Source organism: Phragmites australis, chromosome 11, assembly GCF_958298935.1.
Source record: "Phragmites australis chromosome 11, lpPhrAust1.1, whole genome shotgun sequence".
NCBI classification, from domain to species: domain Eukaryota; kingdom Viridiplantae; phylum Streptophyta; class Magnoliopsida; order Poales; family Poaceae; genus Phragmites; species Phragmites australis.
Window position 1 is genome coordinate 31,083,134 of NC_084931.1, and position 13,675 is coordinate 31,096,808.

At 55.6% G+C, this 13,675-nt stretch overlaps 1 pseudogene; it reads right to left on the reverse strand.

Annotated features, from left to right (window-relative positions):
- Positions 1-232: 232 nt before the first annotated feature.
- Positions 233-1,840, reverse strand: LOC133885338 (putative disease resistance protein RGA4; annotated as a pseudogene).
- Between the last annotated feature and the right edge of the window lie 11,835 nt (positions 1,841-13,675).

A 13,675-nucleotide genomic window follows, 5' to 3' on the forward strand; every position in this document is an offset into this window, starting at 1 on the left:
TTCTGTGCTTTTTCGTTTTCGTTGTTCGATGTTAATTTTGGTGGTTCTTTTGATCATCATAGTTTGTTTTGATTTGATTAATCTAAAATCATCCTATTAGTTTATCGTAATTCTTGCATAATTATGAATTTAGGGTTTAATCTAATTTTTTTGTCATTATCTACTTGCAAAAATCCTGAGATCTTCTTTTTGCAATAGTTTTGTATCTTTGCCTAGTTTATGCAGTTAAAATTTGAGGACAATCAGATTGACATATCTTTTTTACATCATTTTTAGTGACACAATAACAGTCTGTCCTGGACTGGTTTTAAGATTAAATTAAATTTTGTTTAGGATGAATTAAAAATTAAATTTAACTTTCGCAATCATTCATCCCCTCTTATTGCATATTTTGCATGTAATCCTACAAAATATTTGTCAGGCTTCTGTTTGATTAGGCTCCAAGTACATCGAGGGTGATCAGGCTTCTGCAGCAGCCTTGACATCATCTGGATACTCACCAATCAGGGAGACATTCTTTTGCCGGTACTCTCTTAACCTTGTGAGAATCCTGTACCAATTTTGAGTGTTGAAATTAACTCTTAACAGGACAGCACCAATGCACGCGAACAGGAAAGATCCTTGCATCACATGCGCCATCTCCAAAGCTAAGGATACCATCTTTGGGTACTGCCCTTTATCATCACTTCCAAAGACTATCATCTTGAAGAAATATCAGTAGGCTGCTGCAGGCAAACATCTCAGCCTAAGAGCTTGTGTTGTCTCAAACCTCACAATCTTCTCCGATCGGCTGGTAATGATCATTTTACTCCCCTCTGCCATGCTTGTTTCAGAAGAGTACAGCCTCTTCCATGTGTCTTCATCCACATCCTCTAAGAGCTCAATGACGATCAACAACCTCTCCCCTGAGGCATTATGATTCTGATGCTTGATCATACAGTTGTCTCTAAAACGTGCCACTGTCTCATCTTTAAGATCATTCCCACTGTAAACCAAGATCAAGGAGAAGTGGTTGCGCACCCTTTCATCATCGCAAACATGCACCACAAGAGTGCTCTTTCCGATATGTGCCGGGCCGACGATGGGAAGAACACCCAGTTTTGCTGCACCAGGAGGCTCGATATGCAGCAAGAAGTCAATGACTCTCGCGCTCTCCATGTGGCGGCCAAACATGCACTTCTCCAGAAACAGATGGGCACCGTGAGGCTGGCGGTACAAGGGAGGATAGCTAGTCAAGAACACAACAAACTCCTCCATGTCGCTGATCATGGCTTCCAGGCTGCGAACCATCTGCTGCAACTCTCTCAAGCTTGCACTGCCAAATGCCGCCCTCGCCCTGGTTTCTTGATCGCCGGAGGGGAAGCGGACACGCTTCGCCGGGTTGAACCTGGACAGGGCGAACGCGCGGCGGCTCACCTCCTCCTCACCATCATCCTTGCGCCCTTCTCCACCTCCGGAGGCGGCTCGGCATCTGACGGTGTCGAGGACGTAGTAGCCCCTGAACGTCTCGTCCCTCAGGGCATTGATCTGCTTGAGCATGGCCCGGTTCGCGACGTACCGCCGGTCGGCCTCCTCGACAATCGTGCTGCTCCGCAGCAGCAGGTGCCGCAGCCGCTGCAGGCCCTCCTGCACGGTCGCCGTCTGCCTCTCGCACTTCGCGAACAGGAATGAAATGGACCTGTTCACGAGCTCTCCCAGCACTGCGTTGGAGAGGATCTCCATTGCGAAGCCCGCTCCCTCTGGAGATTCTGCAAGAACTCCAAAAGAGAAATGGAGGAGCTCAGGAGCTGTGTTACTGTTTACCAAGCCGCCTTGCGTGTGTAGTCGGGGCAGCTAACTCGACCGGCCAGTCTTAAAACGGTGAGTGGGAGACCAGCCGAGAGCGTGACTCCGCGTGGTTTGAACGCTGAAGCAAACCAACTTGGTAGACAACATTCGATGCTATTCCGATCCTGTCACAGCCTACCTAACCTACGTACCCTCTTGAAAATGAAGCTGGAGACCTTCGGTGCAAAGTAAGAATATGTCGGAACAAAGAATCAAATCATCTCGATCGAAAATGTACGCACCACAATGCCAAGAGGACTTATTCCTGCCAACCATGTCTGTCTTGGCATCTAAATCGTACAGCCACCGAGGCACATGTAGCTACAGAGGGGCTGCATTTTAGATTTGCCGAGCAAGACGTTGAATTTGCCACCCAGTTGTAGCATCTCTAAACATTATATGTCGTAGGGTTCAGCCAAGCATATCGCGGGTGATTATTCACCTTGTGATCATGTGGGTATTCGCCCATCCACAGATCTCTCTCTCTCTCTCTCTCTCTTGCTTGTTATATCCATACGCCAAATGCACCAACACAGTCCGCGCAGTACTAGAGGTGGCGTGCAAATTTGAAGATAAAGACCGCGACGACGACTAACGACGACGTGCCGCAAAGCAAAGGCCACATCCGGATCGACGGCGCTACTGCCGGTGCGTAAACATGCCCCGATCAGGAGCATCTCCTATGCCCGCCGTCGCCGTGTACCCCTGTAATTTTCACGCGTACCCGCAGTGGTTAGCCCGGACGCCAGGACCATCTGCACGGGCGTACCGCGCGCGCTCGGAGGGTTCACCTTTTCTGGTCGGCGCGTCGGCCCGACGGACGTGGAGGAGAGGGCCGGGGGCCGCGCGCGCGCGCGCGTACCGGCCATGTGCTCGCCGGCGGTGCTCCACGCCTCCACGCGCCAGGGCGCGGCCGGCATGAGTGGATGCATGGCGACCATGCACCCCGAGCGCGCGTGCGCCAGCGACCATGCATCTTCCTTGTGTGCTCGGAAACGGAAGGAAACGAACGATCTTTCTACCATATTCTCCACGCCACATCTTCGATCGGGAGGAGAGAAAACAGATCAGGGGATCCGCGACGAAACATTTTTATAACAGTATGGACCAGGTAGCGGGGCCATTGGGAAAAGTGTAGCTGCTGGTACTAGAGGCCGAAGTGACTATGTACAGTTAAAATAATTCGTGTATTCACTTCAATACTTTCTTACCCACTCCAGTAGACTCAACAACCACCTTTTTATGACAGGATTCTATCTTTTTTTTTTATCACATGATTATAGCCTTTTAGAAAGTTGAGTTTTCGTATAACGGGGTTTTCTAATATTCTGACATTCAAAAGTTAAGCCCTTAACATGTAATAACTAGCAAGCGACACATATTAATAGCGTAGCTAATCTCGCTGTAATATTTTATTATAATAAATTTCAATTAATTATTTTATATAAACTCTTTATTTAGGTATTTATTTTTATAATAATTTGATTTTTTCTAAGACTATTTGATATGGATCCTTCTTTTCTATTATAACCCCATTTTCAATTATTATTATTAATTTTATTTTATTTGAACTATTTATTTAGATATTTTGTTTTCCAAACCGTACGGAGGTTAAACTGTTAATTTTTCATATTTTTAATTTCAAATTTAAATATTTATTAATCATATTTGATATAGACTTATTTTAACACTAAAATAATAATACAATATATTACTTGTACTTAAACCATGACAGAAACCAGATATAAGTCACAATTGGATTACCCACCGGTTGGCATTTGAATAAATTTTTTAACACAATTACATGGCATGTTATCGGACAAAAACCAAGCCACCATTCATCAACAGGCAATGGACTTTCATTTGTCGTTTTCTTTTATTTTGAGAGAAGGATCGAACATGTATCTGGTGACGCCAACCAGGAACAAAACCACCCTGAGAGCAATTTGCACAGAGCCAAGACCAAGAGTACAAGGGCATACGGCATACCCTTACACTATCGAGCCATGTTAGCCTAAAATCCAAAATTAGATAATATATATATATATATATATATGATCGTATTTATCGAAATAGATAATATATTATCGTATTTATAATTTTAACATCTGTATTCGACATCTTACTTACCGAAAACTGATTTTTGTACATCGTACGCTGAAAAAACACGAGTCCAGCTATATTCGGCACCTTATATACCAAAAATTATGTACATTCGACACACGAGTTACCGAATATAACACTATAGCCCATATTCAGCACTTCATATATAAAAAATAAGGTGTATTTGACACATGCGGTGCTGAATATGGCCTATACTGGCACATGAGGTTCTCGGTATAAAATGATAGCATCAAAGTGCCCGCATCCGGTATAGGCCATATTGGGTACGAGATGTCGAATACGGTACTGTGGCTCATATGAGGTGCTGAATATATCTAATTTTTTGTATATGAGGTGATGAATATACTATATTCGACATTTCGTGTGCCGAATATGGTTTGATTCACGTTTTTTCGGCGTGCGATATACCGAAAGTCAGTTTTCGGTAAATAAGGTGCCAAATATGTATATTAAAATTGTAAATACGATGATATATTATCTATTTCGATAAATACGATCACGTATATTATCTAATTTTAGATTTGAGTGCTTACTTATCACGGATGACGGATCTCACATGTACTTATGTAGTTGAAGAATGGTGGAATTCGAGATTTCCAAAACTAGATTTCGTACTTCCCTTGTGGTTGAGCACATCCGGCTAGAAGAGCTAAAAATGATCTCTCTGGAACTTCCCCTTGAGAGCCTCCAAGCAAATCGATGATGATCCCTGGCCTTGACATCATCTGGGTATTCACCTATCAAGGAGATATTCTTTTGCATGTATTGCCTTGACCTTGTGACAATCCTGGGCTAACTTTAATTAGGACTAGTAATGGGTCGGGTTAAATCTTAGTGGAGCAAAATCATACCTAACCGAAACCCGTAGGTCTCAACCCGATCCAAACCTGAATTACTAAATAGGTTAAAACTGAAACCCAAACCCGAACTCTTCGGATGTCCGTCCGGTTTCGAGCGTCCATCGAGTCTGACCTTCTTCCCCCCACCCTCTCTCTCTTCTCTCTCTCTCACAGCGTCGATGCATCATGTTCCTCCCACCGTGCACCGTGCTGCTTCGCCAAAATTGACCCAGCCATCCAGATCTGATGTTGTGGTAACATGTCCGTCGAGCTCCCGGTGTCCTGGCAGCCTAGATCTATCGCGATACACCCCAGACCTCGTGTAGCTCCAAGCGGCGACCTGTCTTCCCCGAGATCCTGACCTCGCGTAGGGCTCTCAGCTGCAGTCGGTCTTCCGTGACCTCGCGCACTAGCAGCCGACAACCTGTCTTCCCCGACCGTGTGGCGCGATGACGGCGTGCTGCGATCACGCAGTGACGGCATGACGACGGTGTGAGGTGCAGCGACCGCGTGAGGACGAAGCGCAGAGGACACATGGCGATGGAGGCGTTACGCGCAATGGATCGGTGTTGGTGCGTGGAGGTCTGGAAGAAGAGGAATGGGGTACATGCACGTGGACGGTGAAAGTTTTGGAGGAATGGGGAGTGGAGTCTGCGCGTGGTCAGATCTTTAGATGACTCGGATCTCAGGTGGACCGTGGGCATCATGTACTCGTGTGGGCTATCTGGGCCTTAGCCACCATCTACTGTTTTGGTCGACCTGATGGGTACCCACGGGTGAAAATTGAAATTCGAGCCAGACCCAATCCAATTCGGGTACCTGACCCGATGAGCCAGTGTGTAAAAAATAAAATCCAAACCCGCACCCATCGAGCATTGAACCCGCGAGTATCCGAACCCAGCGGTCCAATTGCCATCTCTAACTTTGAGTGTTGAAATTAGCTCTTAGCAGGGCAACACCCATGCAAGCGAAGTTGAAAGATCCAAAGCTAAATTAATGGCGTGTTAATTTGGAAGGAGAAATCAGATGAGGGGTGATGATTAATTGATTGGGGGTTTTTGAGCCTAATTGATGACTAATTGATCATGGTTTCTAAATTAATGTTGTGTTAATTTGGAAGGAGAAATCGAGTGTGGGAGCAGCGGTGAACCTTTCAGTAAGGCAAGATGGTGTTGCCGCCCTACCTACTGGCTGGTAATTCAATGGTGGGCTAGCACTGTTCAATGACCGACGCCGGCGCGAGCCAAGGCCGAGGTGAAGTTTGTCCCACCTAAAATCTTCAGCATGGTCCGCCACTATGTGGGAGGGTGAATTAGATGGTGGACCATCAATCAAACATGAGCCATTAGATTTAGTGTTTGTGGAATACAATATCAAACACATTCACTGTTCACCTCCCCGAGCACTCTCTCCCGAGCACTCTTGCACGATCCTTCGGGGAACCGAATGCTCGGGGGCCACCATGTGCAGCCCCGAGCACTCTCTCCCGAGCACTCTTGCACGATCCTTCAGGGAACCGAATGCTCGGGGGCCGCCACGTGCAGCCCCGAGCACTCTCTCCCGAGCACTCTTTGTGTGATCCTTCGGGGAACCGAATGCTCGGGGGCCGCCACGTGCCGCCACGTGCAGCCCCGAGCACTCTCTCCCGAGCACTCTTTGCATGGAACCTCAGGGAACCGAGCGCTCGGGGGCTGCTGCTCGCAGCCCCGAGCACTCTCTCCCGGAACTTTAGCTCTTCTGGTCATCGGGGGACTAGGATGCTCGGGGGTGACCAGGCACCAGCCCGAGCACTTTTCTTCCCGGTATTTAGACTCCGCGGATCATCGGGGAACTGGGGTGCTCGGGGACCAATGACTGTGGCCCCGAGCACCTTCTCCCGGGACTCGAACTCTCCTCACCCCGTGGGAGGGACCTCGCGGGATGACGCCATGTGGCGGATGGCTGGCCTGGCCTCGGGACTCAGGGACCCCCGGTTCTTGATACACCGATAGTAGCCCCCGGGCCTATTCGCAAGCGATGGCACGGAGACTGCGGATGTGCCCTTCGTCGCGAACGAGGCCGATGCCGGCGCGAATGCCACGAGGCAAGCTTTCAGAGGGTGGCCCCTTCGACTCGGGCCTTTAGTACGGCCCAACAGGGAGACGAATGGACGCGCGTCCACACAACTCCCGACGGGCATGACAACGGGACGGGCGGCACGCGCGGCTGCCGCGCAGATCGAGGAAAATGCGCCTGGCAGCTGCTGACACCGCACGACCAGTGGGAGATTCGCCTGGCAGTTTCGCTGATCGAGGAAACCGTCCCGCCGAGTTAGCCGTTTCGGGGGACGTTTGAATTCTCTGAGGTATAAAGGAGGGAGGGGAGCGGTTCGCCCCCCTCTTTACGCCATCTTGCGACCTTGCTCTCGTTTCCTTTGCGCCCCTGAGCCCTTAGAAAACCCCTTAGGCGATCGGAGCTCTTCTCCCTTTTCCTCTCCACCACCCGGACAACCTCCCCCTCCGACGAGATGCCGAGAGCCGGGGGAAGCCGCCGCGACAGGACTCCGGACAGCGTGCTGCCGGAGTCTCGCTTGAAGAATGAGGAGGCAGCGGAGAAGGTCCGGAAGCTGCTGGTCCCCGAGGGCCAGCAGGGGGCCTCGGTGGTGACGCCGGTGAACTTCCCGCCGGCGACGACCATCCCCGGGCGCATCATCTTGTTCACATCCTTCATGGCGGCAGGACTGGTACCGCCGTTCTCGACATTCTTCCTCCAAGTCCTCGTCACCTACGGCGTGCAGTTGGTGCATCTGACCCTCAACTCCGTCGTCGTGCTGGCGGTGTTCGCGCATCCATGCGAGATGTTCGTGGGAGTGGCGCCTTCGGTGATGCTTCTTCGACATTTCTTCGTCCTGCGACCGGCCGAGAAGAAGAGGGGGTACTCCACGGCGGACGTCGCCGGGTGCTGCAATCTTCGGCTGTGAGACGGTATGGGGGAGCGGTACATCCCCCAGGTGCTGCGAAGCAAATGGGAGGATTAGCGGCGGGACTGGTTCTTCGTCAATGTCGATCCCCATGACCGTCTCGCCCTACCGGAAGTGGCGACGGAGTCCCAGAAGTCGATGTGGGAGGTGCCGCCGCCGGAGGACGCAAGGTTGGAGCCGGTGTTCGAGCGCATCAGATTCCTGCGCGACGCCGGGCTGACCTCGGTGATGGTGATGGCGGACTTCCTGCGCCGCCGCCTGGCGCCCCTGCGGGAGCGGGCCCGGCCTTGCTGGTTCTACACCGGGCCCGAAGACATCACCCGGACCCAAATCGGCGCAAGCTGGGACCTAGGCCCTGCGGAGCTGAGGGGCATGATCCGGGTGGTGACCGGCGTAGAGGACATGAGCCGGACGGAGCTCCCGTGGTCAGAAATGGCGCTCTGCGCCAACCCCGAGCGCGCGACGATCCTGGCGAAGCTGCCGGAGTTTGACGCCCAGGGGCTCGTCGACCGGCCGAGGAGCCGGAGCCCCGAGGCCCCCGAGCTCCCTGGGTTGGATGAGGCGGCCAGCGAGAGGGCCGCGAGTAGTCCGGTGCGGACCGGTGGACCGGACGCCCGGAGCGGTGAGCCGCAGGCCAGCGGTGGGGCCGCTGCGGGCAGCAGTCGTCGCACCGGAGGAGGAGGCACCGCCGACAGCGGAGCGGCGGTGGCGCCGGAGGACCGGGGGAAGTGCCCCTGGCTTTACATTCCCGCGCGGGAGTCCTCGCCGTCGCCATTGGCATCGGCGGCGTTCCCGATGCTGGAGCCGCTCTTCGTTTGGATGGGGCCCGATTCGGCACCCAGAAACCACGTGGCGGCCCCGCCGAGCCCCCGGCGGAAGAGGAGAAGGGAGGACTCCGAGCCGGCGCTGTCGGGCCCGGAGTTCAGGATCCCGACGGCCAGGTGGTAGTACCGAGGGATCGAGACCCCGAACTAGACTTTGATTTTGATCTTCGTTTTTCTCCTGCAGACCGCCTACGGGTGCCGCCGAGGTTCAAGAAGTGTCGGTGCCGGCGCCAGCGCCCTGGCCAAGCCGACCGGCGGAGCCGGGGCAGGCAGACACGGCGATGGAGGCGGGGACAGCGGAAGTGGCGGCCGTGATGGAGCCGGCGGACGTGGCGGCCGTGACGGAGCCGGCGGACGCGGCGACCGTGACGGAGCCGGCGGACGCGGCGGCCGTGACGGAGACGGCGGACGCGGCGACCGAGGCAGGAACGGCGGGCGCGCCAAACTCGCCGGGACCGACGGACGTTGCGGCCGAGAGGGCGCCGGCAGACGCGGCGGCCGAGGCGGGAACGGCGGGCGTGCCGAACTAGCCGGGACCGGTGGACGTTGCGGCCGAGAGGGCGCCAGCAGACGTGGCGGCCGAGGCGGAGACACAGCCGTAGCCCGAGCCCCAGGCGCCGGTCGAACCTACCCCGGGCGTGCCGAGCCCGGGGCGGATGATGGCGTTGCAACCTTCGGGGACCCCGAACCCCCCGGAGGAGGGCCGCGGGGAAACCAGCGCTCCACCGGCGCCCGGCCGGCCTGTCGACCCCTTCTTGGTCGCGATCGAGTGCGTCCAGGTGGCGGTCGAGCAGCTGGGCGCGACGGTAGACGTGAAGGAGGAGCAGCTTGAGACGGAGCGCGCTAGGCTAGACTCGGAGAGGGCGCAGCTTGCTTCCGCCTGGCGCGCCTTCGAATCCCGCCTCACCGCACAGCGCGCCGCCAACGAGGAAGAGCAAAGCGCCGTGGAGGAGGCCCGCGCGGCGGCCTCGCGGCAGCAGAAGCTTTTGGAGGATACCCGCGCGGAGATCGCGCGGGAGTGGGAAGTTTTGGAGAGCGCCCGCGCAGAAGTTGCGCGAGAGCGAGAAGACGCCGCCCGCCTGGCCGAGGCATCGCGGCAGAAAGCTGCCGAGGCCCTCGCCAGGGAGAGGCAGGTACATGAGCGGGAGGATGCGGTCGCGAGCCGCGAGTGGGCGGCGGAGGCCCTCGAGGCTGACCTGACCTATCGGGAGGGCGAGGCCAACCGGGATCGCGCCAATTTCCAGTGTTGGGCAGCGGAGCTCCAGAACACCGAAGGGGATCTCCGACGCTGGGCGGAGGACATCACCCTCCGGGAATTCGACACCGAAATGATGGCGGCGGACCTGGGCGCCCGGGAGGACTTGCTGGCCCGCCGGGAGGACTTGTTGGCCCACCGGGAGGATGAGGTTGCCGGGGCGGCGGCGGCCACCGCTGCCAGGGAGGAACAGATCACCAAGCACGAGGCGGAGCTGACCGCCTGCGAGCGAGCTCTGTCCGAACTGGTGGCACAGGCGAAGCAAAACGCCGGCCCTGCACCCGACACCGGCTCTTCTGGCGCGGCCGGGGGCCAGGGACTCGAGGAGTAGCTGCGGACCGCGAAGGAGAAGCTCAAGGCTGCCTTTGTCTCGCGGGTCAACTTGCAGCAGATGTTGGAGGACATACTCCGGCGGATGCGACGATCCGTGGCGAAGGCCGGCCTTGGGCGACTCGTCGTGGACAAGAAAGGCGACGCCCCCGGACAACACGTCCTGGGACTCCAGCAAGTTTGCGAGTGCCTCGAGGCGCTGCCCTGGGCCGTCCAGGAGCTTGCCGCCCGGGAAGGGCGCGGCTTGGCCCAAGCTGTGGCCGAGCACGTCCTGGCCTGCTACCGGAGCAGAGACTCGAACTTCCCGCTGGAACCAGCTTGGGAAGGAGTAGTCGAAGCCGAGGGGGAGGCCGCCCGGGAGGCCGTTCGAAGCACCGCCACCGAGGTGGCGGCCGGCTTCAGGCGGGAAGTGCCGTCGCCGCCAGCCCCCGGGGGTGACCATGACGACTCCGGCTCCGACGCCGACTCTGCCTCCGATTAGGCTTTTTGTAGTTTCTTCTTCTTTTATTTTTCTTTGACTTGATGTAAATATGGGAGTGATCCCTTAGAAATGCTTGTATTCCCTTTGTAAATATAATGGAAGCTTTTCTTTGGGCTCGCAACTCTGGCATTCTTAAGTACTTAGCGCTTCTTCTGATGTTTTGCCTTGAAGCCCCGGGGAGTTCTCAGTCGGACCGTTCCCGACCTTTCCGTCCCCGAGAACGAAGTCGTCTCGACCGTCTTTCTCAGCGCGTTCAGCCCCCGAGCCCTCGCGAGTCCGCATCGACTAAGTCAAAAGACAAAGACACGAACTTCCTTGCTCGGGAGATAGATCGATCCAGCACGGAACACGCCATGACCGGTGAATACTTTTCCATCTTGCGACCACTCAGTCAGCAGACCGGAGACACGCGCGGGCAGAAATGCGACCAAGAGTCCCTATGGCTCGGTGGTGCCCGGGCTTAAAACGGACCGGACCGAGCACCGACAGCCCGCCCCTGAGGCCTAAGCTCCGGACTACTCGAGCAGCTCGAGCGATAGGATTACCCAGGGCACCCAGGGACTCGGTAGTGCTCGGTGCCCTTAAAAGCAGACCGAACACCACGACCACCATGAAGGACTTCGGTCGGACATTACCGCACGTACGGTACACCTTTCTATGGACCGTTCTGTCGTTCTAGGAAAAAGTAGACACATGGTAGGGTTTTGTGCGCGAGGAGACCATCTCACCGGGCAGATTAGAATACGAGGGCCCCCGAGGACAACTCGGGAATAGAATATTACTGAATGTAAATTCGTCTGAATTTAACCACTCACCGGATAGCTGTTGGCCTTTCGGCCAACCGATCCAGGAGGGGCGTGCGCTCCGAGCTCGGGGTGCCCGGGGACTTGGTTCCTTCAGCCGGGGCGCCCGAGCATCAAGGGCCACGCGAGGAGCCCGGGGTCGGGTGATCTCGACCACTTATGCTTAAGCGGTAGGACCACCCGAGGACCCTTGGGGCCGAGCAGCGACCTAGGCATTGAGGCCCTCGCGGTCGAGCCGCTTTTGCTTTGATTGTCGATCTGTGACTTAAGAGAAAATAGAGAATTTCTTTGCTTTGTGCGCTCTGTTAGTGCGGTACTTGTTATAGACTGCTCTCGTTTTCGACCCGAGACCTCTCGAATACCCAGACCGGCGGACAAGAGCGGGCAGAGGTATAACCCAGAGGTCCTATGGTTTGGTGGCGCCCGGGTATGACAGACCAGACCGAGCACCGACAGCCCGGACTACTCGAGCAGCTCGAGCGATAGGATTACCCAGAGCGCCCAGGGACTCGGTAGTGCCCGGGAGCCTGCCACGACACCGAACACCACAGCCTACCACGCCGGACGTAAGTTAGCGGAAACTGCCCGCACGCATACTGATCGGGATTCTTTTATCAACGGGGAAAATGAGAGAGCGAACTTTTTCTCGCACAATCGAGCATCTCACCAGACAGATTAAACATATGGAATCCAGAAAAATAAAATTGACACACGATTGTACATTAACATTCATACTGGATTGACATTTTTTTACAAGGTTGGGCGACTTACCCAATTAGTGGTAGCCCCCGGTCAATTTGGTGGGGGAAGCCCCCGACCTGGTTGACCTGAGACGCGAGCGTGGCCATCTACGGGTAGAACTTGCGCAGGTGCTTGATGTTCCACGAGTTAAGAAGCGGCTACCCATCTTCTGCTGCCAACCTGAAAGAACCTTCTCGTGGGACCCCGATCACGGTGAAGGGACCTTCCCACATAGGGGACAGCTTATTCCTCCTTCGCGTGACTGGACGCGTCGGAGAACTAGGTCCCTCACCTCGAGAGACCGGGCCTGGACATGGCGCTGATGGTAGCGTCGCAGGCTTTGCTGGTACTGAGCCGCCCGGACGGCGGCACGCCGCCGGCGCTCCTCCAAGTAGTCGACGTCGCCGCGCCTCTGCTGCTCCTGTTCGCCTTCAGAATAGGCATGCACCCGAGGGGAGCCTAGGGTGAGCTCGGAGGGGAGGACCGCCTCAGCGCCGTAGACGAGGAAGAATGGAGTCTCCCTGGTGGCGCGGCTTGGCGTGGTCCGATTAGCCCATAGCACGGCGGGCAGCTCGTCCACCCATCCCTTCCCGTGCTTTGCGAGCACGTCATAGGTCCGGGTTTTGAGGCCCTTCAGTATCTCCGCGTTGGCGCGCTCAACTTGCCCGTTACTCCGAGGATGAGCGATGGAGGCAAAGCAGAGCTTGATGCCGAGGTCTTCGCAGTAGTCCCCGAACAGGGCACTCGTGAATTGGGTGCCATTGTCGGTGATGATCCGGTTCGGGACGCCAAAGCGACTGGTGATGCCGTAGATAAACTGGAATGCCGTGTTCTTGGTCACCTTGATGACTGGGACCGCCTCCGGCCACTTGGTGAACTTGTCGATGGCGACGTAGAGGTACTCATAGCCCCTGATTGCTCGGGGGAATGGACCCAGAATGTCCAGCCCCCAGACCGCAAAAGGCCATGACAGGGGGATGGTGTGAAGAGCCTGAGCTGGCTGGTGAATCTGCTTTGCATGGAACTGGCATGCCCTGCAGCGCCGAACCAGCTCGGAAGAATCCTGGAGAGCTGTAGGCCAGTAGAAACCTTGCCGGAAGGCCTTCTCGACCAGCGTGCAGAACGATGAATGGCCACCGCACTCGCCCTCGTGGATCTCAGCGAGAAGCTCGCCGCCTTCTGCCCGGGAGATGCATTTCAGGAGGACGCCTCCTGCGCTACGCCGGTAGAGATCCCCATCTACTATGGCATAGCGTTTGTACTGCCGAGCAACTCTTTCGGCAGACGCCTCATCCCCGGGAAGGGACTTTTCCTTCAAGTACCCTCGGATGTCGTCCATCCACGAGGCATCTTGAGAACATTCAGCAAGTGCAGCGCACTCGCCGGACGGTGGCACCCTGACGGGGCTTCCCACTGAGGGCGTCGCCGGGGTCCCCTGAATTGGGTTCGAGGTTTCCCCATCATCCTGTTCGGCAGGCAGGACGGAAGGCCG